Here is a 25,411-nt window from a genome sequence, read left to right on the forward strand (position 1 = left end):
GCAGAATGGGGGCTATCCAGTTTGTTGCACTGAATGCAGCATGCATAATTTCCAGCCTTGTGGTCAGGTGGCATACATATGCACTCAGTGCAAGCAGCTCATGGCCCTCAGAGACTGAGTACAGGCCCTTGAGGCCTGAGTGGCTGAACTGGAGGAGCTAAGGGAGACAAAAAGGAATATAAATGAGACTTTCTGGGACACAGTAGAGCAGTCTCACCCTTAGTCTCACAGCCTCTGTGCTGTTGAGGAGGATGAAAGTCTCATGAGGAAGAAGAACATCAAACTGGAGTGGAGGAAATGATCCCATAGTTGGGACCCTCCTTCCAGATGATCTTCTCACACTGAGGATACCCCTTCAGGGGAGGATACCCCAGTTGGTAGGAAGAGAGAGGGTGGTAATGATGATGGATTCAATTATTAGAAATATAGATAGTTGAGTTTGTGATGACTAGGAGTACCTCATAGTAAATTGACTGCCTAGTATGAAGGTTGTGGATTGTTTGAGACATCTAGACAGATTTATGTGCAGTCCTGGGGAGGAACTGGTGGTCGTGGCATATGTAGGTACCAGTGACATAAGAAAAAGTAGAAGAGGGGCTCTGGAAGCCACATTTAGGTTGCTAGCTAAGAGATTAAAGTCCAGGACCTCCATGGTAGCATTCTCTGAAATGCTTGCAGTTCCACAGTCAGGGCCAGTTGGACAGGCAGAATTGTAGGGTCTCGATGTGTGGATGAGACAATGCTGTAGGAAGGAGGGATTTAAGTTTATTAGGAACTGGGGAACCTTTTGGGAAGGAGGCACCTATACAAGAAGGATGGGCTCCACATAAAACAAAATGGAACCAAATTCCTGGCATGTAAAATTAAAAAGGTGATAGAAGAATTTTTAAGCTAAGGGCTGGGGGAAAGCTGGCAACAGTGGAAGGTCACACAGTTTGGATGGAGACATTCCTTAGGGAAAGATCTATTATTGGAGAGTCTCTATATCTTAGTAAATAGGAGAAGCTAGAAGTTGATAAAATCCATGCAGCAGTTGAAGAGAAACAGTCAAATGAAAGAGTCCCATTCAATTACATCACATGAAGGAAGACAAGTAAATATTGACAAATTTTATAAGTGCTTGTATACAAAGACTAAATACTAAGATGGGTGAATTTCAGTTACTGGTATTAACTGAGGATATTGATATAATAAGCATCATGAAAACTCACTTAACAATCCTAATCACTGGGACATGGTAATACCAGGGTACAAAATACATAGGAATGACAGAGGAAGTCATGGTGGTGGGGGATTTGCACTATAGGCAAATGAAAGCATTGAATCAAATATAGTGAAAAACTTAAATGAATCAAACTGTATCATTGAATCTTTATGGATAGAAATTTCATGTTTGAATAATAAGAGTATAGCAGTAGGAATATAATACCGACCCCTTGACCAAGATTATGTTGATGATTAGCCACCTTAATCCTCCAACTCGTGGGGCGGGGAGGGAGGGGGGGAAAGTAAAGTCCAAGCAATATGTTGGCTAGGAGACCAAGATAGAAAAAGAAAGAGGCCTGGCGGACACCCTCCTGGGTAGTTATTTAATGAAAATGGGTGTATGTACACTTTATCTGCAGGGTAGTCCCAGACATTGAATAATAAATTTGTGGCCTCATTAAAACCATATCAAGTGTCTCCTGTCCTTCTTTCAATATAGCCAAATAACTTCAGTACAAGGCAAATTGGTTGAAACTATAGTAAAGAACAGAATTATCAGACACATAGATGTTGTTTTGGAAAGGCAAATCATGCCTCACCAATCTTTGAGGGTGTCAACAAGCTCGTGGACAAGGGTGATCCAATGGATATAGTGTACTTGGACTTTCAGAAAGCCTCTGACAATGTCTGTCCAGCTTCCTTCCCCACTCTGAACTCTAGGGTACAGATGTGGGGACCTGCATTGTCATAAATATAAAGGGAAGGGTAAACTCCTTTAAAATCTCTCCTGGCCAGAGGAAAACTCCTCTCACCTGTAAAGGGTTAAGAAGCTAAAGGTAACCTCGCTGGCACCTGACCAAAATGACCAATGAGGAGACAAGATACTTTCAAAAGCTGGGAGGAGGGAGAGAAACAAAGGGTCTCTGTCTGTCTATATGCTGCTTTTGTCGGGTATAGACCAGGAATGGAGTCTTAGAACTTTTAGTAAGTAATCTAGCTAGCTATGTGTTAGATTATGATTTCTTTAAATGGCTGAGAAAAGAATTGTGCTGAATAGAATAACTATTTCTGTCTGTGTATCTTTTTTTGTAACTTAAGGTTTTGCCTAGAGGGATTCTCTATGGCTTGAATCTAATTACCCTGTAAGGTATCTACCATCCTGATTTTACAAAGGGGATTTCTTTACTTCTATTTACTTCTATTTCTATTAAAAGTCTTCTTGTAACAAAACTGAATGCTTTTTCATTGTTCTCAGATCCAAGGGTTTGGGTCTGGGTCACCTATGCAAATTGGTGAGGCTTTTTACCAAACTTTGTCCAGGAAGTGGGGTGCAAGGTTTTGGGAAGTATTTGGGGGGAAAGATGTTTCCAAACAGCTCTTCTCCAGTAACCAGTATTTGTTTGGTGGTGGTAGCGGCCAATCCAAGGACAAAGGGTGGAATATTTGTACCTTGGGGAAGTTTTGACATAAGCTGGTAAAGATAAGCTTAGGAGGTTTTCATGCAGGTCCCCACATCTGTACCCTAGCATTCAGAGTGGGGAAGGAACCTTGATATGCATGAAAAAACCCCTAAGCTTATTTTTACCAGCTTAGGTTAAAATTTCCCCAAGGTACAAACTATTTTACCTTTTGCCCTTGGACTTTATTGCTGCCACAACGAAGCATCTAACAAATATATAACAGGGAATGAGCCCGCTCGGAAACGTCTTTCCCTCCAAAATCCCCCCCAAGCCCTACACCCCCTTACCTGGGGAAGGCTTGATAAAAATCCTCTCCAATTTGCATAAGTAAACACAGACCAAAACCCTTGGATCTTAAGAACAATGAAAAAGCAATCAGGTTCTTAAAAGAAGAATTTTAAATGAAGAAAAAATAAAAGAATCACCTCTGTAAAATCAGGATGGTAAATACCTTACAGGGTAATCAGATTCAAAACATTGAGAATCTCTCTAGGCAAAACCTTAAGTTAAAAAAAGACACAAAAACAGGAATATACATTCCATTCAGCACAGCTTATTTTCTCAGTCATTTAAACAACACAGAATCTAACGCATATCTAGCTAGATTACTTACCAAGTTCTATGACTCCATTCCTTTTCTGTTCCTGGCAAAAGCATCACACAGACAGAGATAACTTTTGTTTCTCCCCCCCTCCAGCTTTGAAAGTATCTTGTCTCCTCATTGGTCATTTTGGGTAGGTGCCAGCGAGATTATCCTAGCTTCTTAACCCTTTACAGGTGAAATGTTTTTTCCTCTGGCCAGGATGGATTTTAAAGGGGTTTACCCTTCCCTTTATATTTATGACAATGTCCCTCATAAAAGGTTCTTAAGCCAAGAAAGCACTCATGGGATAAGAAAAAAGGTCCTCTCATGGATCAGTAACTGGATATAGAGAGAAAACAAAGGTAGGAATAAATAGTCAGTTTTCAAAACGGAGATAGGTAAATAATAGGGTCCCCAGGGATCTTTACTGGGACCAGATTTATTCAACATATTCATAATTTATCTTGAAAAAGGGTTAAATAGTAAGGTGGCAAATTTTGTAGATGATACAAAATTACTCAAGATCGTTAAGGCCAAAGCAGAACATGGTGAGTTACAAAGGGATCTAAAAAAAAGCTGGGTGACAGGACAAGAAAAAAACAGATTAAATCCAATGTTGATGAATGCAGAGTAATCCACTCTGAAAAACACAATCCCAACTGTACATATACAATGATGGGGTCTAAATTAGCTGCTACTACTCAAGAAAGAGATCTTGGGGTTATTGTGGCTACTTCTCTGAAAACATCCACTTAGTCTGCAGCGGCAATCAAAAAAGCTAGCTGAATGTCAGGAACCGTTCAGAAGGGGATATAGAATAAGACAGGAAAAATTGTAATGTCACTATATAAAGCCATGGTACACCCACACCTGGAATACTGTGTGCAGTTCTGGTCACCGCCTCTCAAAGAAATATTAGAAGGTAAAGAGAAGGTAACAAAAATGGTAAAGAGAAGGGCAACAAAAATGATTAGGGGTATGGAATAGCTTCCTTATTAGGAGAGTTTAGAAGAATGGGACTGTTGAGAAAAAGAGATGCCTAAGGGAGGATATGACAGAGGTCTAGAAAATCATGAATTGTGTGTAGAAAATTAATAAGGGAGTGTTATTTACCCCTTCACATAACATAAGAACCAGGGGTCACCCAATGAAATTAATAGGGCAGCAGGTCAAACAAAAAGAAACAATGCTCTGTTAGGCTGTGGAACACATTGCCAGGAGATGTTGTGAAGGCCAGAATTATAACTGGGTTCAAAACAGAATTAGATAAGTTCATTGAGGATAGGTGCATCAATGGCTATTAGCCAAGATGGTCAGGAGTGCTCTGGGTGTCTCTAAGCTTCTGACTGCCATATGCTGGGACTGGATGACAGGGCACAGATCACATGATACTTACCCTGTTCTATGTATTCCATCTGAAGCACCTGGCATTGGCCACTGTTGGAAGACAGGATTCTGGGCTAGATCAGGGGTTCCCAAACATGGTTCATGGCTTGCTCAGGGTAAGCCCCTGACCGGCCGCAAGACACTTTGTTTACCTAAGTGTCCACAGGTATGGCCACTTGCAGCTCCCAGTGGCCATGGTTCGCCGTTCCCAGCCAATGGGAGCTGCAGGAAGCCAGGAACGGCTGACTGTTTATTGTATCCCTTCCCTCCACTACTGTGACTTTTCAGTGTAGGCTTTTGGGGCAGGGACAATATTTCCTACAATTTGTGTTTTATATGGTGCCTAGCCCAATGGGCTAGTAGAGACTATGTAGCACCACATACAAATAAATAAAAATAATAATTTTAGATCTCTCTGAATGGAGGAGAAGAGAAGATGAGGAAAAGTGGAAAAAGTTCTGGATGAAAGGAGCACATCTTCAACACTGTGGCACTCAGAGCTGCACTCCTATTCTGAGTGGTAGACCAACCTTGCAAGTTGCCACATCAAGTCATATTTTCTCCACACAGGACACAAGAGGAAGGAAATGGGCAGTGTGTTGGAGAAAGCAGGGAACGTAAACACCTACTGGCCAGCTCTTTCCATGCTGGTCCCTGGAACTGGAAGAACCTTTGTGTGCTTAAATTAGCAGAGCCCAACAGGGACACTGGCTGGCAGAGTTGCTGACCTGGCCTACATGCTGAGATAGGGATGTGCTTAATGAGCTTTTCTTCTGACACTGGTTAGGACACCCAGGAATGTCCTGAAGCACTGCCTGGGAGGCTCATAAAATATTGATTTGTTTCAGAACATGAGGGGTAGAAGGACTGGAGTAGCACAACCACAGAGATTTACACCTTGCCCTGGTTGGGTCCAAAATATATAATAAATGTAAAGGCAAGGGTAACAACTTTACTACACAGAATCAAAAGCAGGCAACTACAAAGAAAATCTTGGTTCCTATCCAGTCCCCAGCATTCAGCCCTAAAACCTTACAACTGGGAAATACCGGGTCTGAAAATCAGGTCTCTCTAAGGTGTCTCAGATTGGATACCCAAACACGGAGTCACCCAAAAATCTCTAAACAGTTTCAAAAGTCTTGTGTTAAACACAGTCTATTTAGAGAAAAGATTAGTAATTCATAATTATCAAATTAAATAAGACAGAATTTAGGTGTACCTTCCTCTCTTTAAACATTAATACTCAAGATTGGTGAACTACAGAAAGGAAGTCAAGTTATCCCTAACTGTATCCTGTTTAATTGACCATTTAGTCTGTTAGAGAAGTGTTTGGGTGCTGGATGTGTTGATGGTCTCTGATATGCAGGAAGTCAGATTATAGGATCTGGTGATCCTTTCATTTGGTCTTAAACGCTAGGACCATATAAAGATCCAAACTGCTTTTCTTAAGGTTGTTAGTATACCATACAGAAAACTGTAGGAAATCTATCAGTAACTGTTGGTGGAGTTCAGCAGAAATTAAAACTATTTTTCCTGCATTTGTTTTTGGTCCCTGGTATCCTCTACTATATTGAGTAGCAAAAATAGAAGAGTTCCAAAGCTGTACCCTTTTTGCAAAAAAGGCTGTTTATGTGGCCAAACTGTTCTTTTTCCAAGTCAACTTTTTTTAAAAAAAGATTATATGTGAACTATTTTGAATCAAGTACCCTTTCTCTTTTTCTTTTTCAAGGTAGGAATTACTTTATATATAATCTCACTGATGGAAGCAAAGTTAATAGAAATTTTAATAAAAGTACAACCTTGCAACAGGATTTGAACTTAATCTCTTTGAATTACTAAACAGGCTCTTTATCTATTAGGCTCCAAAGTCATTAGATAATAATAGCCATAGGAATCTAGACATTTTATTTTGGCCACTGTAGATCTGTATTTTCCCATTAATGTAATACAAATACAGTGAGAAAAAGAATATAAAGATGAATCAAAGTGTGCTCCCCAGTTCATACTAAAAGAAACATATATAAAAGCCAGATGTAATTTTCTATATATTTTGCTTCAGAAGAAGATAAAAAGGCTTTTCCTACATTTTAAAACTATATATTTCTTCATAAATAGAGCAAATGTTGAAAAAAAAATCTTCAGTCTTCACCAAGGCAAAATTTCAATTGAATTCAGTTTTGCCTTGTGACAGGTCTGCAGGATTAGGCCCATGGAAATTGCATGTTCCTTTTGGACAGTATCTCAGATTCCCTAGAAGCATGATCTTGTATCAATGGCAATAATGATGTAGAGATATTTTTCTAGTGATTCTGGAAGAAAACTCAGGGCCCAAGCTTGAAGTCTTTATTAAGACAAGATGTCCTATAAAATCAAATCTGAGTTTTGTCTATATAAGGACTGCAGGGCTGGGTCTACACTGAGAATTGCAGGAAGTGATAATTCAACTTAGTTCCATCTTGTCATCCTCTGTAGTGTGTAGCAGGGCTATTAGGAAAGCTAATGGAGAGAAACCTGTTATGGTGCTTCTACTATGCTGACAACACCCTGCTCTATGTCTCCATTTTACCTTGCCCAGTACATGTAACAGTACCTTACTCAGAAGAAATGACAAAGGTTATTTCGATCTGCTCCTTTAGTTGAAGTTGTCTGTCGAATTTTGCAATACCTTAAATGACTTCGGTCCTGAATACATGAGAGACGAACTCCCTGCCTTTATATATTGCTGCAATTGTGATCAGTGTACTTGCATGAGGTGGAGTTCTTTAGGTTTAAAAGAAAGGAGGCTGCTGTTAGGGAGTCTCCCATGAGAAGCCCTCCAATGTGTTACTTGCCCTCTGTCCCTTCTTCGTTTGAAATAACTGGATAGGCTAGCCATAGGAGAATGCTGCAAAAATCCATCTGCAGGGAGATGAATGCAGGCGGAAAGGATGAATACAGGAAAGGGAGCAGTTTTTGTTATATGTTGAATACTTTTGCCTTTTGTCCATTAGAGCTGAGCTGATGTTTCTCAGAAATACATTTTTCTGGTGACACCTTAACATTTTGCAAATTCATGCTAGTTTTTCCTGAAATGCTCATCCAAAAACAGCATTTCATTTCAATGTTTTCAAAATAAAACTTTTAAATTTTTTGAGTCAAATGACTTTGTACTGGACTTTCCTTCAATTTAATTAAAAAAAATGTAAAAAAAAAAAGCTTGAAATCAAAGTGAAACTTTAATTTCAACCCAAAATATGTTTTTTTAACTTTGCAGAACTGCCAGAAAACTGAAAAAAAAAATCCATAAGCAGCATAGCACTACTGCTCATAGCTAGAAGGGTGAATTCATGCTGCTGAGTTCAGTAACACAGGGATTAGCCAATCTCTTTTTGCTACATTCGTGTGCAGTAGATTTGCATGTAAGCACATGTGTGATTGTCTACAAATTAAAAGGAATAGAAGGAAGGCTCTTGTTGCTTCTGAGAAATGCTGATTACAGTCTGTGTTCCAGCTTTTAGTTTTGGGGGTTAAAAAAAAGCAGGTTTCCCTCTTGTTATGGGAACTGATGATCCATTTATTATTTTCGTACAAGTTTTTGTTCTCATTTGTGTAAAAGAGAAGACAGATGTAGAATTCACAAGTGAGTGGAATCAAGAAGATTCTTTAGAAATAACGCATAATGTAATTGTATGTCAAGGGACAAGCATCCCAACAGGACTAGCAGTTAGTTAATTTGTATTTCTCAATTGTCTCCTGGTCCCATTCCTGCTCCAATTTATCTTGTTTCATTTGACCCATAACAAATCAATATCTTCATTAATTTTGTCATTCTTTTGTTTTCATAGTGATGTCAATCCATTATTTTTAAGTCAGATACAAACAGTGACAAGGGTTTCTTTCTTGGCATGTTCACAAATACATAGGTGTTTTTTGTTTGTTTGTTTTATTTTTCAGTTCACAGAGTGTCCTCTGAGATGCTCAAAGCCCTAACAACACCCACTATTTGTCCTCCTTTATTCCACTCCCTCGCAACTTCACCTCAGGCTGATCTTCCTTTAAGACAAAAGTTGTGTGTTGGTCTTAGCTTAGTTTCTAGCATAGAAACCACCACTTTAATTACAACCCTTATTGGCAGTCTCAGCAGAGAGGTTAAGGATTCAGTGGTACGAAGACTCAACTACCCCTCACTCTTAGAAATGTCATTTCTGTGATTGGTTGTGGTGTATTGGTAAGGTGATGTGGAGGAAGCTTTTGCTGTTGCTGACTGTGCTATACCTGATCTCAGTAGAGGCTGAACAACTGGAAAATGTCAACAATTTTTTGCAAAATAGCAAAAAAAAAGTTAAATTCCTGCTGTTTTTTTTATCAGACAGCTCTAGTATAAATACAATAACCTTGTCAACATTGGCTTTGTGTAGGTATGCATTCAGGACCCAAGGAAAGGCTATGCATTCCTGAAGCTCTACTATTAGGAGTGTAACATTATTTTAGCATCATTTTCAGTTTTTTAGTAATTGCCTGCAGAAAGCTGACCTGTTTAAATGTAAAAGTTAAAAATGTAAACAAAATACTTTTCACTCTAGTAGAAATATTTTTCACTCACTTTTAGAAAAAGAGGGAAAGATTTATTCTCTGATTCTGTAAGCTGTCCAGAAGCCCACTTGCAGGATCAGAGTCTCAGTGGCTTCAATTTCTATTTTAGAAACTTGGAATGGCATGTTCAAAAGCATTCACCATTGGCCTAACTCGGATCCCATTGAATTCAATGATAATTGGGGCTGAGTTAAGTCAACACAAAGTGCTTTCAAAAATCCTACCCATAATGTTTTGAAAAGTCAGGGGGGTTGGAAGACACAGATGTCATATTAACAGTACAATCACTCATTTCAAATAGAGAATACTAGAAAAGATTAAATAAAACTCATAATTCTTTTACACTGTATATCCAATCCCTAAACAAGAAGACCTCTCTGCAAAAATAGAAAATTAAGAGCGCCAGTCCGAGTGGACAAAGTACAGTATTTTCCTTTATCAAACATTCTAGCTTCATTGTTTGTTTGTTTGTTTGTTTTCTCTGTTGTTTTGTTTGAAAAAATCATGATCTTCTCCCATTTTCTGAATTCTGTCATAGGAAATAATTTTTCAATACTGCAAACTAAGTTACTCTTCGGCAGAAATGTTACATAATGTACTATTCCACTGTTCAATATAATAAGGGTTAAATCTTAGCACAGATATGTAATAAAAATAAATTGCAAGCTTGAATCTCTGCTTGGCAAATATTCTGTATCAATACTTTGCAGTATTTTACAGATTAAAAACAAGATATTAAAACTAATGACAAACAAAAGAGTCCCAAGAAAGTTTGATTAACGGCAGAAATGTGTTCTGGCACTTTTGATCATATCAACAAATGAACAGCAAAATTCACTACTATTTGCAATATGCTATTTGTGATAGAAAAATTAATCCAGAATAGGTAAATTATAATAGTTTAATCAATACATAATGAAAACATGTACAAACTAATCAACTGATTTTTATTCAAGACATTTCTAAACTAGACTTATTTTTTCATGATGTATTAAGTAGATTTATATTGTGAGTAAATATAAATGCTAAATGATCATTTTAAAAATATAACTCTTAAGAGGAAAAAAGACAGACTTGAAAGTTGAGTCTATCAGGCCTTACTGCAGCCCTATCTGCCTGAACTAGTTATGTACAATATGACTGACACAGAGCCAAATTCTGTGGTAAGGTCTGTAACCTGGAGATTTAGAGTGGTTTGACTAAAATCAGAATGTGATTCTTTTTTCGGATTCTTTAAAAATAATTTATGGTCCAATTCTCCTATCCTAATATTGAAACCCTTTGAAACCAATGGGACTGCTCTTTGGACAATTACACAGCATGAGCAAGAGTGGATACTTAGTAGAGGCGGGTAGTTTTTTGCAGTTTGTGTTGACTGAAACTATTAATGAATTCATGTAAAATTTGGCCAATAGTTTTGGCCAAAAACAAAGCGTATTTTTTAAAGTCAAAATGTTTCATTTTGACATTTTCAAAATGAAAAATTTCAAAACAATGTTTCAAAAATTGCCTAAATTTTACTCTTTAAAAAGGCTAAAGAAAAAAACAGAACCAAAATGAAATGTTTAATTTCTTGTGAATCAAAATGTTTTGGTCAACAAGAAACAATTTTTCAATAATTTTCTCAGTTTGGTCAGCAAAGAAAACACAAAACAAAACTTCACATAGCTCTAGTCCTTAATATAGGGGCCAGACCTGAGGTTCTCAGATACATTTATCATGAGTATACTATAGAAGTCTATATAGAATAGCTGTGGTAAATCAACTTATCTCAGTGAGTTGTATAGATCTATGTAATTTTACATCCACTAAGAGCCAGGCCCTAAAACTCTTTGCAGAGTGTATAATTTCAAAGTAAAATATAAATACATATAGTTATTTCTAGATAAAGCAACCAATAATGTTAAATGGGGTTGGAGAATATTATTAGAACTTTATCAGCTAAAAGACGTCTATGAATATTTGCCATTGTTGTCATGTTCACTACTCTAAACATAGGTCAATGCATGTATTTAAGTGCTTTTGCTGGAGGCAAAGTGTTCAGCAACTTGTAGAATCAAGACCTTATACTGACATGAGAGAAATCAGGCCTAATATAGTCTACAAATCCATTTCAGTTACATTAAGAAGCATGGAGCTTCCTAACTTAGTTGCTAAATGGAATATTCATCCAAGGGTTTAGAAGGTTTCAGGCACAGAAAAAAAATAATCAACTGCTCTGTAGTGCTATTATGTGCCACACATTACTCTGTGAGTAGCAGTGTGTTCATCTGTAACAAAGTGTGTTTCTACAAGTGCAAGGTAGTTGTTATTCTGAACACCTCTCTGGAAGTTTGATGAAACATACCATATAAATAGCAATTTATTTATTCCATGTAAAATATATTGCATTTTCTGTGCATGATATAATATACAGTTACTTTCAGGAAGAATATAAAATATTCAAAATATATAAATTTAAGTCCAGCATTCAAATGGCAACATACTATATTTCAGCTAATGGTTCTCTCCCTAGATCTAATCTTTATGTCCTCTCATTTGGAAATTACAGTGCTCCATCATTTACTATAAAAGCAAGATGCCAATCATACTCTATATCTCCTTCAGATAACTCAGAATATGTCTACACTGCAATGTAAGCCCAGGCTCAGACTCAGACTTGTGCCCAACCCTCCCTTTTGCCTACACACACATTTCTTGGACTCAGGCTCAAACCCAGGCTCCTAGATCCCAGTGAGGGTGTAAGGTTCAAGCTCAAGTCAACCTGGGACCCACTGTTCGAGCCCTATTGCTTTGTCATGTTGATGCAGCCTCCAACAGATTAGGGTTATGGGAGTCTGCCAAAAGTATCCCACAATCATATGGTCACCTGTCCTGGACTCCTTTCCCCCTCATATTAGCCTCCCCGAGGATCCTGCCCATAATTTCCCTGAGGGAGTCAAAGTCTGCTTTTCTGAAGTCCAGGATTTGTATTCTGCTGCTCTCCTTTCTTCCTTTTGTGAGGACCTGAACTCAACCATCTCATAATCACTGCTGCCTAGGTTGCCACCCATTTCTACTTCCCCTACCAATTCTTCCCTGTTTGTGAACAACAGGTCAAGAGGAGCACAGCCCCTAGTTAGTTTCTCCAACACCTGGACCAGGAAGTTGTCCCCAACACTCTCCAAAAAACTTCCTGGATTGTCTGTGCACTGCTGTATTGCTCTCCCAGAAGATGTCAGGGTGATTGAAGTCCCCCATGAGAACCAGGGCCTGTGATCTGGAAACTTCTGTTAGATGTCCAAAGAAAGCCTCATCTACCTCCTCCTCCTTGTCTGGTGGTCTATAGCAGATACCCACCACGACATCACCCTTGCTGCTCTCACCTCTAAACCTAAGCCGAAGACTCTCAACAGGCTTTTCTTCAGTTTCATACTGGAGCTCTGAGTAATCATGCTGCTGTCTTACATACAGTGCAACTCCCCCACCTTTTCTCCCCCGCCTGTCCTTCCTGAATAGTTTATACCCATCCATGACAGTGCTCCAGTCATGTGAGTTACCCTGCCAAGTCTCTGTTATTTCAATCACATCATACTTCCTTGACTCTACCAGGTCTTCCAATTCTTCTTGCTTGTTTTCCAGGCTTCTTGCTTTCGTGTACGGGCACCTAAGATAACTAGTTGATTGCCCTACTTTCTCAGCATTAATCAGGAGGCCTCCACAGTTGCACTGTCTTAATTGTGTTTCCTCCTGATATCCCAATTCCCCACTTACCTCTGGGCTTAGGTCACCATCCCCCGGAGAACCTCATTTAAACCCCTCCTCACTAGGTTAGCAAGCCTGCCCGTGAAGATGCTCTTCCCTCTCATTAGGTGGATCCCATCTCTTCCTAGCAGTCCTTCTTCCTGGAACAACATTCCATGGTCAAAGAATCCAAACCCTCTCTCCGACCACCTACATAACCATGCATTTACCTCCACAATTTGATGGTTCCTACCTGGGCCTAGTGAGACTGAAAGATACTGTAGAATGTACATAATACCAATCTAAATGAGGAAATATGTAATATTTTCTCAATAATGTTCAACAAAAGAGACAAAGCCCCTACAAAACAATTAGTTGGCTAATACTGTGGCTTGGCATTTTTACAAACTGTAAAGGAAAAAGAGATTAAAACAACTATTGTAGTTTACCAAACTTTAACTCAAAAAAAGGTAGAATAAGAGTGAAATTATTAGAAGCCACCAAAACCTCAGCAATATAATTGGCCTTTGCTTAATCTGCCCATCATAGCACTGAAAAGCATTGGGCAATAAAAATGAATAATTAGTTCATTAACTTTAAGAAAGTTCCATAAACATAATAAAAACTGACAAAATGTGAATAAAATCAAAACAGTAAAAATAACTTTAGGTTGTAGGCCATGGAAGGTTTAGATATCTTAAGAGTTTCCAGAGGGAAAAAATGTCTCATGTCTTCACATAAATCTTTTCATGTCTTTTTAAAGTTTCCTTCCTTGGCACCAGAACAAAATCTCTCTCTATTCACCTTCTATTTAGAACTTCTCCTTCTACCATCACATATGGGTCTGATTTTACATATATCTTTTGAGTAAAGATGAACGTTAATAGAGTTAGATTTAAAGAAGTTGGATGGTGTCTTATTTTTAGTTTCCCCATGTTAACCTTTGGCATTGCTTATTCCTTTCCCTTCTTCTCTCCCAGAAATTGACAGAAGAGGTTTCTTTGTATTTTATGAATCTTATTTATCAGTCAGAAATAATCTTATTTATCAGTCAGAAATAAGCAAGACCTTCAGAGAACTGGAGATGGGGAAGGCATAGAGGGGAAAAAAAAACAAGAGGAAAAATAATATTTGGTTCCCAGTTCTGCTGCTAAGGAAGTGCTCTAGTATTTTGTAATCTGAATTATTATTTGTTTGAGTCTCACAGACTCATAAAATGTATAAGTATCTGGATTTAGTTTTCCATATCTAGAACTAGGGAAGAATGAGGACATATTTTTAATATTGGGGTTTATTTATATAGACTAAAGTTAGAATCCTAGAAGCATGTTTTAAATAAATGTTTAATTTAGTGTTTTGTTTAATGGGAAAATTAATATGGGAGGTATATTTCCACATTGCATTTTCAGGTCATTCATGTCGTTCATTGACATTCTGCCTTAGAACACCATGTCAATCTGAAGTATAGGTGTGGACGGAGGCAGGGAAATCTGGCTCAATAAGAAGGAAGAGAGCAAATAAAATGCAGAGGACCAATGAGGGCATGAGGAGATACTTAGTTCCCTTAAACATTTACTTTTAGGTATCTGTGAACAGTTAGAGTAATACAACCTAAAGGGGTTCAGAGCAAAATGAAGGCTCAGAATTGGAGAATACAGATAGGAGAGCCCATGACAGGGAAGTAAAGAAGTATCTAAAGAAATTACACTAAGTGACTGCTCCACTCGGTATGTTCCTACCAACCCTTCCTTCCATTCAGAATGTAACACATACTTAAGGTTGTTTATAAATTAGATGTATTTAGTGCCGTATTATGGCTGCCCCAAGTGGTGGTGAAAGTAATTATAGGATGCTATAATGCAACTGTGAAAGTTTCTTGAGTGAATGTGGGAAAATTAGTACAGCCAGGAGCATGAAGGTCTCCAGATGGAACACCACCAGGTGATTAGGGCATGGTTACCTGTGCATCAACTAGTATTCATAGACTGGCACTGAGTGAAGAGAACATCTCTGAAAATGTAGCAAGTGTCTCTGCTCAGTGTGTTCCCCTCATATCCCTAGGGTTGTGATGCTTGCCTCTGCATCCAGCAGATATTATTCCTTCCTCTATTGCTCTCCAGGCACAAGAGCTACTAACACGAACTCCTCATGATTTATATGCTTTCAGAGCTCTAATTTAGCCTTTGAGAGGATTAGTCTCCTTTTATATGTAAACAATAGGATGGTCAGTGCAAAGGTGGAGAATGCATTTAATATTATGGTCCAACATTCACTCTTCATTGTTGCACATTTTTGAATCTCCACTATATCTGATTAAGTCTCCATTAATCATTCTTAGAGATTTGTCCATGCAAATAAGACAACATTTAATTCATTTATCATATAATAGTGTGCTAATTGGCTAAAACTGGTTCATAGACCTTTTATATAATATCTGAGTATAAAAGATACGTATATGTATAAATATATATGTATAAAATTTCCCAGAGTGCTCAGTTTACCTATTAACTTTCTTGCAATATTAATGGTTGGTCTGAAACGCCATTTTCTTTTCTAAAATACTTTTGCCATCAGTTATTCTATCATTACTCATTGGATGTTCTGATATTACAAATTAGACATGTGTTTGTGTGTATAAGCATAAACAGAAATGAAAGGAAAATACATCCTGAGTTTTGTTTTCAATGTGATAATTCATATATATTCCGGTAAGAAAATTATCGTGTATAAATTAAGTTTCTATTTTTGGGTTACAAGCAATAAAGCTCTACTGCAGCAATGGGTTTGAATAGAGGTGAACATTGTTTACAGAATAGGCCAAGTGTACTTGAGAAGCTTTATTCTCACTGGGAGTTTATTTTTTGAAAAATGATCTCAGTCTGATTTGAGACCCCATTTATCTAGCTGCTGTACAAACACATAAAAAACTTTCCCTGAATAGCTTACAATGTAAGGCTGTGAACCTTAGTACCATGATTCACTATGTAGTGAAGCCCCAGCTCAGTAAAACACTGAAGAACATGCTTAAATCCATCTCTGTTCAGAAAAGTGCTCAGCTGTAATGCGTGATCTTTAGTACTTTGCTTTGGTGGTTTGCTGAAAGAGTATCTGTGAGAGGATGACTCACAATGTGTAATGTTAAGTATTTTACTTAAATATTTTCAGGATTGGGGACTATATATTGTCCAGCTATAGTGAAAGGAGGAGAGGAGACACTGGATATGGTTTAATCAGGCCTCAACTTTGTTACTGGATGTCAGGGACTACCCAGCAGACAAAAATGTACAGTGCAGGTAACTCCATGATCATTTCAATAGTTACCTGGGAGTTTTTCCTCCCACCCTACCTTTTTTCATCCTGGTCCCCAGCCAACCCATTGCTGGGACCTTACCATCTCTCCCCCTCGTATGAGGATTAAGGTGGGTTATAAAGGAAGGGGTGGTCTGGCTCCCCACTGTGCCAATCATAGGAGCCCCTCCTCCCTAAACCCCCAGTTCCTCTCTTTTAACAAACACCTCCTTTAAGTCCTTTACCAAGCAATTGATCTGGTCAGTGTATCCCTTCTTTATGGAGTTCCCGCACTAGACATCTGCCCCACACTTACATTATGAGTTGCGATATCATAGCGTATCTCCCTTCCCTATTCACCATAACAAAGACTTGTGGGGAAAGCAAAAAAACAACCACAACAACAACAACAAAACAAAAAAATCCACCCATACCAGTTTAGCCAATCTGGTGGTGAGGGAAAAATCCCCTCCCACCACTCCAGGAAAGGAGTGCCTAGTACAATGCCCACAACCAACCTGGTATTTTGCCACTTCCAAGGAGTAGGGAGGGTGGCTAGTGTTCCTCCTGGTCCAGGGAAAAGGGGTTTCTCCCACCGGGCTTCCCCTTTATCAACTCCTCAGGCCTTCTGGTCCCTGGGGGATGAGTCAGCATCACCATGCTGATCCACCATGTTTTCAGGAGCTCCTGTACCTCTCTGTCACCTCCCACCCATAAAGTGCTATACCCCTTCCCCTGGCAAGCCAGGCAACACTCCCTGACCTGTTTAAAGGCATGTTAATGTAAGCTAAACAAGAATCGTTATCTAAAATATCTTCCTTTGTGCATTTTGTGTCCTTTGTAAAGAGAAAATGAAGTTTCCGTTCTATTTTTTTCTTAAGTATTACTGATTTCACAAATGCTGCTGGAAGTAAACATCTCTATCTGGCAGCTGATTCTATCTGGAGCTCTAGAACAGTGTCTTTTTATTAGCATTTATTGTTGTAGAAACAAGATTACATATGGGGTTTCTCTAGAAGTAAAATACCTTTTATCAAGGATTGCTGAAAATGTCTCTTTCACATGCTCCACAGTTGTAGGGTAAGAATTAGTCACCTCTTCTCTTCCTTGTCACCTGTTGCTCTGCTTAGCCACTGCCTTCTACTAGATTCAGTTTACATTTCTGTTCAACTGGGTGTGATCATGGCACATTTTAGTATGTCTTATAGGTAATATAAATCATAATTCTAAATGTCAGTTGACATTTCCTTCAGCTCACAGAATATGTTTGCTCTTTTTGGAGCAAAGAGTGTAGAGTGTAGATGTGAAAGGTAACTAATTCATATTTAATGCAGTCCGTCCACAAACAATGTCAAATTGCAAGTGAAGTATGACTATTCAGTCCAGTAGTGAACTTGAAACAAAAAGAAAAAAAATAAATAATTGTATATTTGTTTATTAATAAAAACATTAATGGATGTCCTATTGATGTGGTATTTATCATGCTGGCCTCTGTGTGGCGTGTGTGTGTGCGTGTGTGTGTGAGAGAGAGAGAGAGAGATGAATGACGTGGTTAAAAAAAAAGTGGACTCTGGTCTTGAAATACTGAGGAATTGCTGTAAAAGTTGGAGTGCACTTTTGACAAGATGCATACCTTACACTGAGTAAGTTACTCATCCATAACATTTAGAAATATTTATGAACAAAACGAAATACATTTGAAGAAAATCACAGTCAGTTTGCTCACCAAAAATGGGGTCTCATTTTACAACAAATATTATTCACGAGTAGAGCTAGGTGGAAAATATTTTCTCATCCTCGGAAAATTTGAGATTTCAAACATTTTTCAAGTTCCAACTTGGTTTGAAAAGTCAAAATCACCAAAATGTTCATGAACTAAAAATAAGATAAATAATAAAGAAATAAAGAAATAATAAAATAATAAAAATAAAAGAATAATAATAGGTGTGCCAATCAAAAGCTTTCATTTTGATAATTGTAAAATGGTTTGTTTTGATATTAGACAATTTATTTATTCATATACTGTAAGTGCACTTGAATTTCTTAAGTAAATATAATTTTGAATTGAACTCCCTCTCCCCCCACAAAATGTCAAAACAGAACATTTCAACAATTTTAAAAATTTCTCATTTAAAAAAACAAACAGGAAATTTGTTGAGTCTGTCCCTTTACCACAGTTTTTCCCCCCGACAAATCATCATTTTTTTTCACAGAAAAACATCAAAAATTTCCCAAACCACCTCTAGTAAAAAATAGTTTAACCACCTCCAATCACATTCTGCTTTGTTGATCTGCTTGAGAGCAAGCAAGATTTATCAAACTTATTCTATATAAAACACATGAAAAGGTACCTGTATCATTCATAATGCTACTCTTTTTGCACTTACACAAGAAAAGGCTTTGGAAGGGAGTACTGGCAAAAAAGAGGAAAGGGAAGAAAGTAAAAATTGTCTAAGAAAAGCAAAAAGGAGATCAGGCATGTGTTCCAAAGTTACCCCAGAAGTCAAGAACTGTCAAATCAGTATCAGTACTTGAAGTGAAATATACTGAGGCAGTGTTAGTCCCTCCAAGCAATCAGGGATGCCACAAGGCATGTCACAGGACAAATCCACATTAATACTGTGGCAGTTAGTTTTTCCATTGACCTTGATCAAACATACTAAGCTTTTCGAACTGTCTGTCATATGAGTGTCAGTTAAGGAAAAGATGAAAAATTGCTTGAAAAGTCAGTTTTAAAACAGAGGCAGGTAAGCCCAACTTGAAGGAACACTATAAAAATGCCTTGCCTCATCATGTTAAGATTTACACATTGACAATCATCAAGTTTCAATTTGCTGGAAGCTCTTCAAGGTCTAAACTACTTCTTTGTAATGCAAAATTGAAAACAAATTCCAAATCATTTGTCACAGCAGTGTCTTTTGGAAAGACAATTGATTCTGCCCAAAAGAGTGAATGTCAAAATTGAATTTTAAAAAGAAATCACTCATGGGGAATCAGATAATTTCAGAGATAATATATGAGCTTGTGCACCAATATTTATTTTGACCCTTGGTTCATTTTTCAAAAAGTCAAGGCCACAGCAATTGTATGTCATTGTTTACAATGCCAGATACTTTTTTAAATTCAAAAAATAAATTCTCCCTTATTAATTGCATGAGAAAAATCTGAACAGACCCATTTTCAAATGTTGGGAAGCAAATATTATTAAAAATGTACTACACCTAAATATGTTAGTAAGTAAATTGGTACAAACATATAACCACTGAATGAATTATCTGTATAAACAAATCACATTCCAAAGAAATCAGGACAAGGCAAACAAAAAGCAGGAAATTAATGACATTTACTTAGGCCCCGATCCTGTAGTTCATAGGCAGACTACTGGGCTGGCATGGAGTCCCACTGAAGTCAGTAGATATGTGCCTGCACAGAACTTGCTGCAGGACTGAAGCTTCAGCCACTTGGGAACTTTCGGCTCAGCCAACTTGAATTTTAACTGATAATAGTAACAAAAGTGGTGCCTAGGGACTAAGCTCATGCCATAGTATCATCAAGAGTAATGGGAAAAAATAGAATCAAGTTTCAAAGATATTCTTGTTATTTACACTTCAAAGAGAAAAATAGCATTACATTTCATATTAAAGTAATATAAAATGAGTAACTCAGGTGGGTCGTTAGAGATGAGTGTTGGCCAGAAATCTCATTAGTAGTTTCATAAACCCTCCTCCCCCACAAACAAACAGCAATAGAATTCTTATTAAAAAGTTTGATTTATTTGCTCAAAAACAGGACCAATTTATACTGAAACTAAATCAAATTCCAGTTCAAACTTATTCTGGTTTTGAGCCATTAATCTAAAATTTGCAAGGGTTATTAGGAGAAAGATCTCTTTATCTGAAATAGTAAAATCTGTTTGTTCCAATTTAAACCCCCTCCATTTTGCAAAAAGCAAAATTTTGAAGGTGTGTAAATTGAAATTCTGAAAATGTGAATGATTTTTAAAGCCATGACATCTTACAGCTCTACTACAATTTTTCTTTTTGTTACTATTTTAAATCATAGAGATACTATCATACATATATATTTTATTCTACACATATTCACAGTTGGATTGAGTTTTCCAGATTGAGTTTCCCTTCTTTGGTAATGAGAAAATGCTCAAGTTATCCAAATGCCCTGTAGCACTCAAAAGCAGCTGGGTTGTGCTAACACGGTTAACTCCTGCTATGGGAATATACTGTAGGAGATATGTCAGTTTTGTAATTCATGAATTTTTTCAGGGACAATGTTTCTATGAGAAAAAAACAGGAGTACTTGCGGCATTTTAGAGACTAACAAATTTATTTGAGCATAAGCTTTTGTGGGCTACAGCCCACTTCATCGGATGCATAGAATGGAACATATAGATAATATATATATATATATATATATATATATATATATATATATATATATATATATATATATGAAGTAATATATAATATTAATAAGTTTATATATATATATATATATATATATATATATATATATATATATACATACAGAGAACATGAAAAGGTGGAAGTAGCCATACCAACTGTAAGTCCATCATAGTCCCAGACATCTAATAAAAAAGTTGTGGCCTGATTAAACCCATGTCAAATGTCTCCTGTCCTTCTTTTGGCATAGCCAGACAAGTCCCTCGTTGTGAAGAATAACACATTTAGACCTAAAGTTATCTGTGTTCCCCCCGAATAAATTTACTTTCACTGTTATTGCTGAAAATGACCAACATCAGAAATAAAGAGGCTAAGGCACATTGTATTGCTTTTATCCACAATGTGTAGCACCTTTCTCCATAAATACTGCCAATTGACTTCAGAACTACTCACTGTTTAAGATCCTAATCAGCATATGGGTATCAAAGGCTAGTCCTGAGGTGACAGAGTTAATTACAGTAAAGGAATCCCACCACACTGGGAGTTTCCTTCACCAATATTTTATATGGTCTCTCATTTTTGGTGTTTGCATCTGCTTTGGGGCTTTGGCAGACAAACATATGCCCTTCAGAGTGAGTGTAAACATTAGAATTCAGCATTGGCTCATGCATGGATAATATCAAAACTAAAAAGAGAGAGAGAGAGAGAGAGAGAGAGAGAGAAGCCACTGGACATAGCTGAAAAGACAAGGTAATAATCAGATTTCTCAGAGAGAGATTTTGCACCTGAAGGAAAGGTGATACACTTTTTGCCAGAAAACAGAATTTGCTTCAAACTTAAAACAGTTTAGAAAATTTATCCATAAACAAAACCAGCTGTCAACATTTTTATCTCTAAAGTTTGCAAAAAAGAAAAAATATAATATTATACAGTTTGGTTTCAAACTACATTAAAAAAAACCTCCCTTTAACTGAATTTCACCCAATTCCATTTTAATATATATTTTGCTGTGCTAAATATTTGTCACCTTCAAGATAAATATATTGCAAAATATCCTTGTACTATATAGTAGATAATATGAGACATAACTCAGAAAATTGAGGCTACAAGCAAGAATAAACCAGCTAAATCACTGACTTTTAGCTAGAAATATAACTGTCATCCTGATCGTGATTAAAAAAAAAAAGAATCCACCATCTCTCATGGTATAGAGTCAGTTGGATTTTATCAAACATGTATAAACTGTATAGCATTAATGAGGACAAACTGCTGGAACAGCCTGTACTCTGGGATCCATTGAAGTTTTGCCCTCTCCTAGAGGAAACTGTTTTTAATATTGTTAACTCCTTCCTTTTTCATTTATGTAAGAATTCTGAATTGACCCTGAGGGTGTTAATTGGAAATTACCACCATGGGAAAGAAGGAGGATTGGTAATATTATTTTCCTCCTTCTATTATTTTATGCTGTTTGATTATATCCTCTATACACATTTTTGCCATGAAATTGGAAAAAAAAATAAAACTAGCAGGTTGATGCATGTATGAAGGATTTGCTTCTTTTATAGGGCAGTTTTTCCTCTATATTAATACAAGATGGGCAAAATAGGTCTCCATGAGTCTAACAAAAACAGGACTTACACAATTTTGTCCCACCTTAGATCTACAATAGTGTTAATTTAATTTAATGTAAATTGTTTAAAGTAACTTTATTGCCCATCATCTATGTTTAAAAAAAATCCTGAATCAAGGCTCCCACCCTTAAAATGAGATTAAAAAATAAATGTGAGGTTCTTTATATTTTCCTTCTGTTGTTTAAGTTCTTATATATGAAAACTGAAATTCTCACATAATCACATGGGTCCAGGAGCTAGGAATTTAAGGGGAAAAAAATCAAATATCAGGAGATTTTTGGAGAAAAATCAGTAGAATTTGCAATACTAAAGTAAAATTAACTAATGTAATAAAATGTTCATTAACTAATTCTGCATCAACTAATGCTAATATTATATAGTCAACTATTAGCTAACATATTAATTGGTTAATGCTAGTGTTTTCAAAAGTAGCCACCAATTTTGGAGTCTCAGCTATTCGGGTGTTATGGTTAATATTGAAAATGTTAACTTAATTAGATGATGTTTGTACAACATTTTGAAAATGCTTTAGCGGCATTAGATATCTCATTTTACTATTACTTCTAGAGAAGCGAACAAGTACTCTGCATTCAGAACCAGTTTCCTGGTCAGACACGCTGCTGCATAATCGGGTGTGGGAAGACTTACAGCGCGAGTAGGAGAAAACTGCTGCTCTTGGAAGCAGCCTTTTTATATCACATACAGAAACAAATAAATCAGGCAGCTTGATAACTGAGAAAAAGAAGCCACTGAGATAACAAGGTCTATGACCAGTCTGAGTGGGAGTTCTGATGGAGGAGAAGGTATTTGCATTTGGTTTTGTATTTGTAATATTTGTATGGGTAGAGGCTTGTAGGGGCTTTGAGCTGGGAGAGAAGCTGAGCCCTGATTGGGGGCGGGGCTTCTCTACTAGGGGTCCTATAAAGATAGCTAGCCAGTCAGGCAGTGGCACAGACAGCTGTAGCAGCATAGGAGCTAGCAAACAGAGCTGTAAACAGGGGAGTTTGTCTTGTGGTGCTTGTTTGGGGTTTGGTTTTTCTGTGGGTGGTGGTGTTTTAGTGTGGTTTGTGTTTCCCAGATTAACAGGATTTAGGTGGCAAGGCTATGACAGATACAGAGGCAGCAGTGGGAGTGACCCATGTAGTGGAAGACACAATGAAGATGACTGGATGTGGAAGCTGTTGTATGGTCATGATCCTGGAGGAGGTATCTGGTAAGAGTTTTGTCTGTATGAAATGCCGTCTGATAGAGCTGATGGAGGAAAAGATCTGAGGTTTGGAGATGCAGGTGGAAAGTCTGGTTGAGTTTAGAAAGGGGTTCAAGCAGATTATGGAGCAAAGACATGAGGTATCTGAAGGGAAAAGCTCAGACTTGCAGATGGAAGCAGGACTGAGGAATTCTGAGGGGAGAATGGGTGAGGAAAGGGGTCAGTGGAAGCATGTGACTAAGAGAACCGGGCAGAGGAAAAGAAGAGGAGTACAATGGAGAATAGGAATGGAAAGAAATTGCAGCCAGAGGTAACAGGGGAAAGACTGGAGAATAGCACCGTTACCAGGAAAAGGCAGGTCTATGTGATCGGGGACTCTTTACTGAGAAGAATAGACAGGCCTGTAACGAGAGTTGATCCAGAGAATAGAAGGGTGTGCTGTCTTCCAGGTGCTAAGATATGGGATGTAGACCTGAGGTTGAAAAGGATCCTAAAGGGAGCAGGGAAGAATCCCCTAATTATCCTTCATGTGGGAACAAATGATACGGCTAGATTCTCACTGGAAAGTATTAAGGGAGACTATGCAAGGCTGGGGAAGACGCTGAAGGAAATCGAGGCTCAGGTGATTTTAGTGGGATTCTGCCTGTTCCTAGAGAAGGGCAACAAAGGTGTGACAAGATTATGACTATCAACAGATGGCTTAGGCAGTGGTGCTATAGGAGGGCTTTGGGATACCAACGGGAGGCATTCATGGACAGGACTGTTCTCTTGGGATGGACTTCACCTGAGTTAGGAGGGAAATAGACTTCTAGGATGGAGGCTGGCACAACTGATTAAGAGAGCTTTAAACTAAGAATTTGGGAGAGATGGTTGGGAGATGTCCAGGTAATCTCCACACCGGAATTTAGCATTGAGAGGGAAGAAAACGAAGTAAGAAAGGATACAGCCATGGGTAGGAGAATGTATATAAGGAGGAAGGGCAGTGTGGATACCAGTCTAATAGATTATACTGGCTGTAGAATGACCGTGCCTAATAGAGTACAGAATGTGAGTGAGGCCAAACAGCAAAAATTAAGATGTTTGTACACTAATGCAAGAAGCCTAGGTAACAAAATGGAGGAACTAGAGCTACTGGTGCAGGAAGTGAAACCAGATATGATAGGGATAACAGAAACATGGTGGAATAGTAGTCATGACTGGACTACAGGTATTGAAGGGTATGTGCTGTTTAGGAAAGACCGAAATAAAGGTAAAGGTTGTGGAGTAGCATTGTGTATCAATGATGAGGTAGAATGTAAAGAAATAAGAAGTGATGGAATGGATATGACTGAGTCCATCTGGGCAAAAATTACATTGGGAAAGAAAACTACGAGAGCCTCCCCTGGGATAGTGCTTGGGGTGTGCTATAGACCACTGGGATCTAATGTGGATATGGATGGAGCCCTCTTTAATGTTTTCAATGAAGTAAATACTAATGGAAACTGCGTGATAATGGGAGACTTTAACTTCCCAGATATAGACTGGAGGACAAGTGCTAGTAATAATAATAGGGCTCAGATTTTCCTAGATGCAATAGCTGATAGATTCCTTCATCAAGTAGTTGCTGAATCTACTAGAGGGGATGCCATTTTAGATTTGGTTTTGGTGAGTAGTGAGGACCTCGTAGAAGAAATGGTTGTAGGGGACAATTTTGACTCAAGTGATCATGAGCTAATTCAGTTCAAACTGAAAGGAAGGATTAACAAAAATAAATCTGCAACTAGGGTTTTTTATTTCAAAAGGGCTGACCTTCAAAAATTAAGAAAATTAGTTAGGGAAGTGGATTGGACTGAAGAATTTATGGATCTAAAGGCAGAGGAGGCCTGGGATTACTTTAAATCAAAGCTGCAGAATCTATCAGAAGCCTGCATCCTAAGAAAGGGGAAAAAAATCATAGG

This window comes from Lepidochelys olivacea, assembly GCF_965140295.1.
Source record: "Lepidochelys olivacea isolate rLepOli2 genome assembly, chromosome: 1".
NCBI lineage: Eukaryota > Metazoa > Chordata > Testudines > Cheloniidae > Lepidochelys > Lepidochelys olivacea.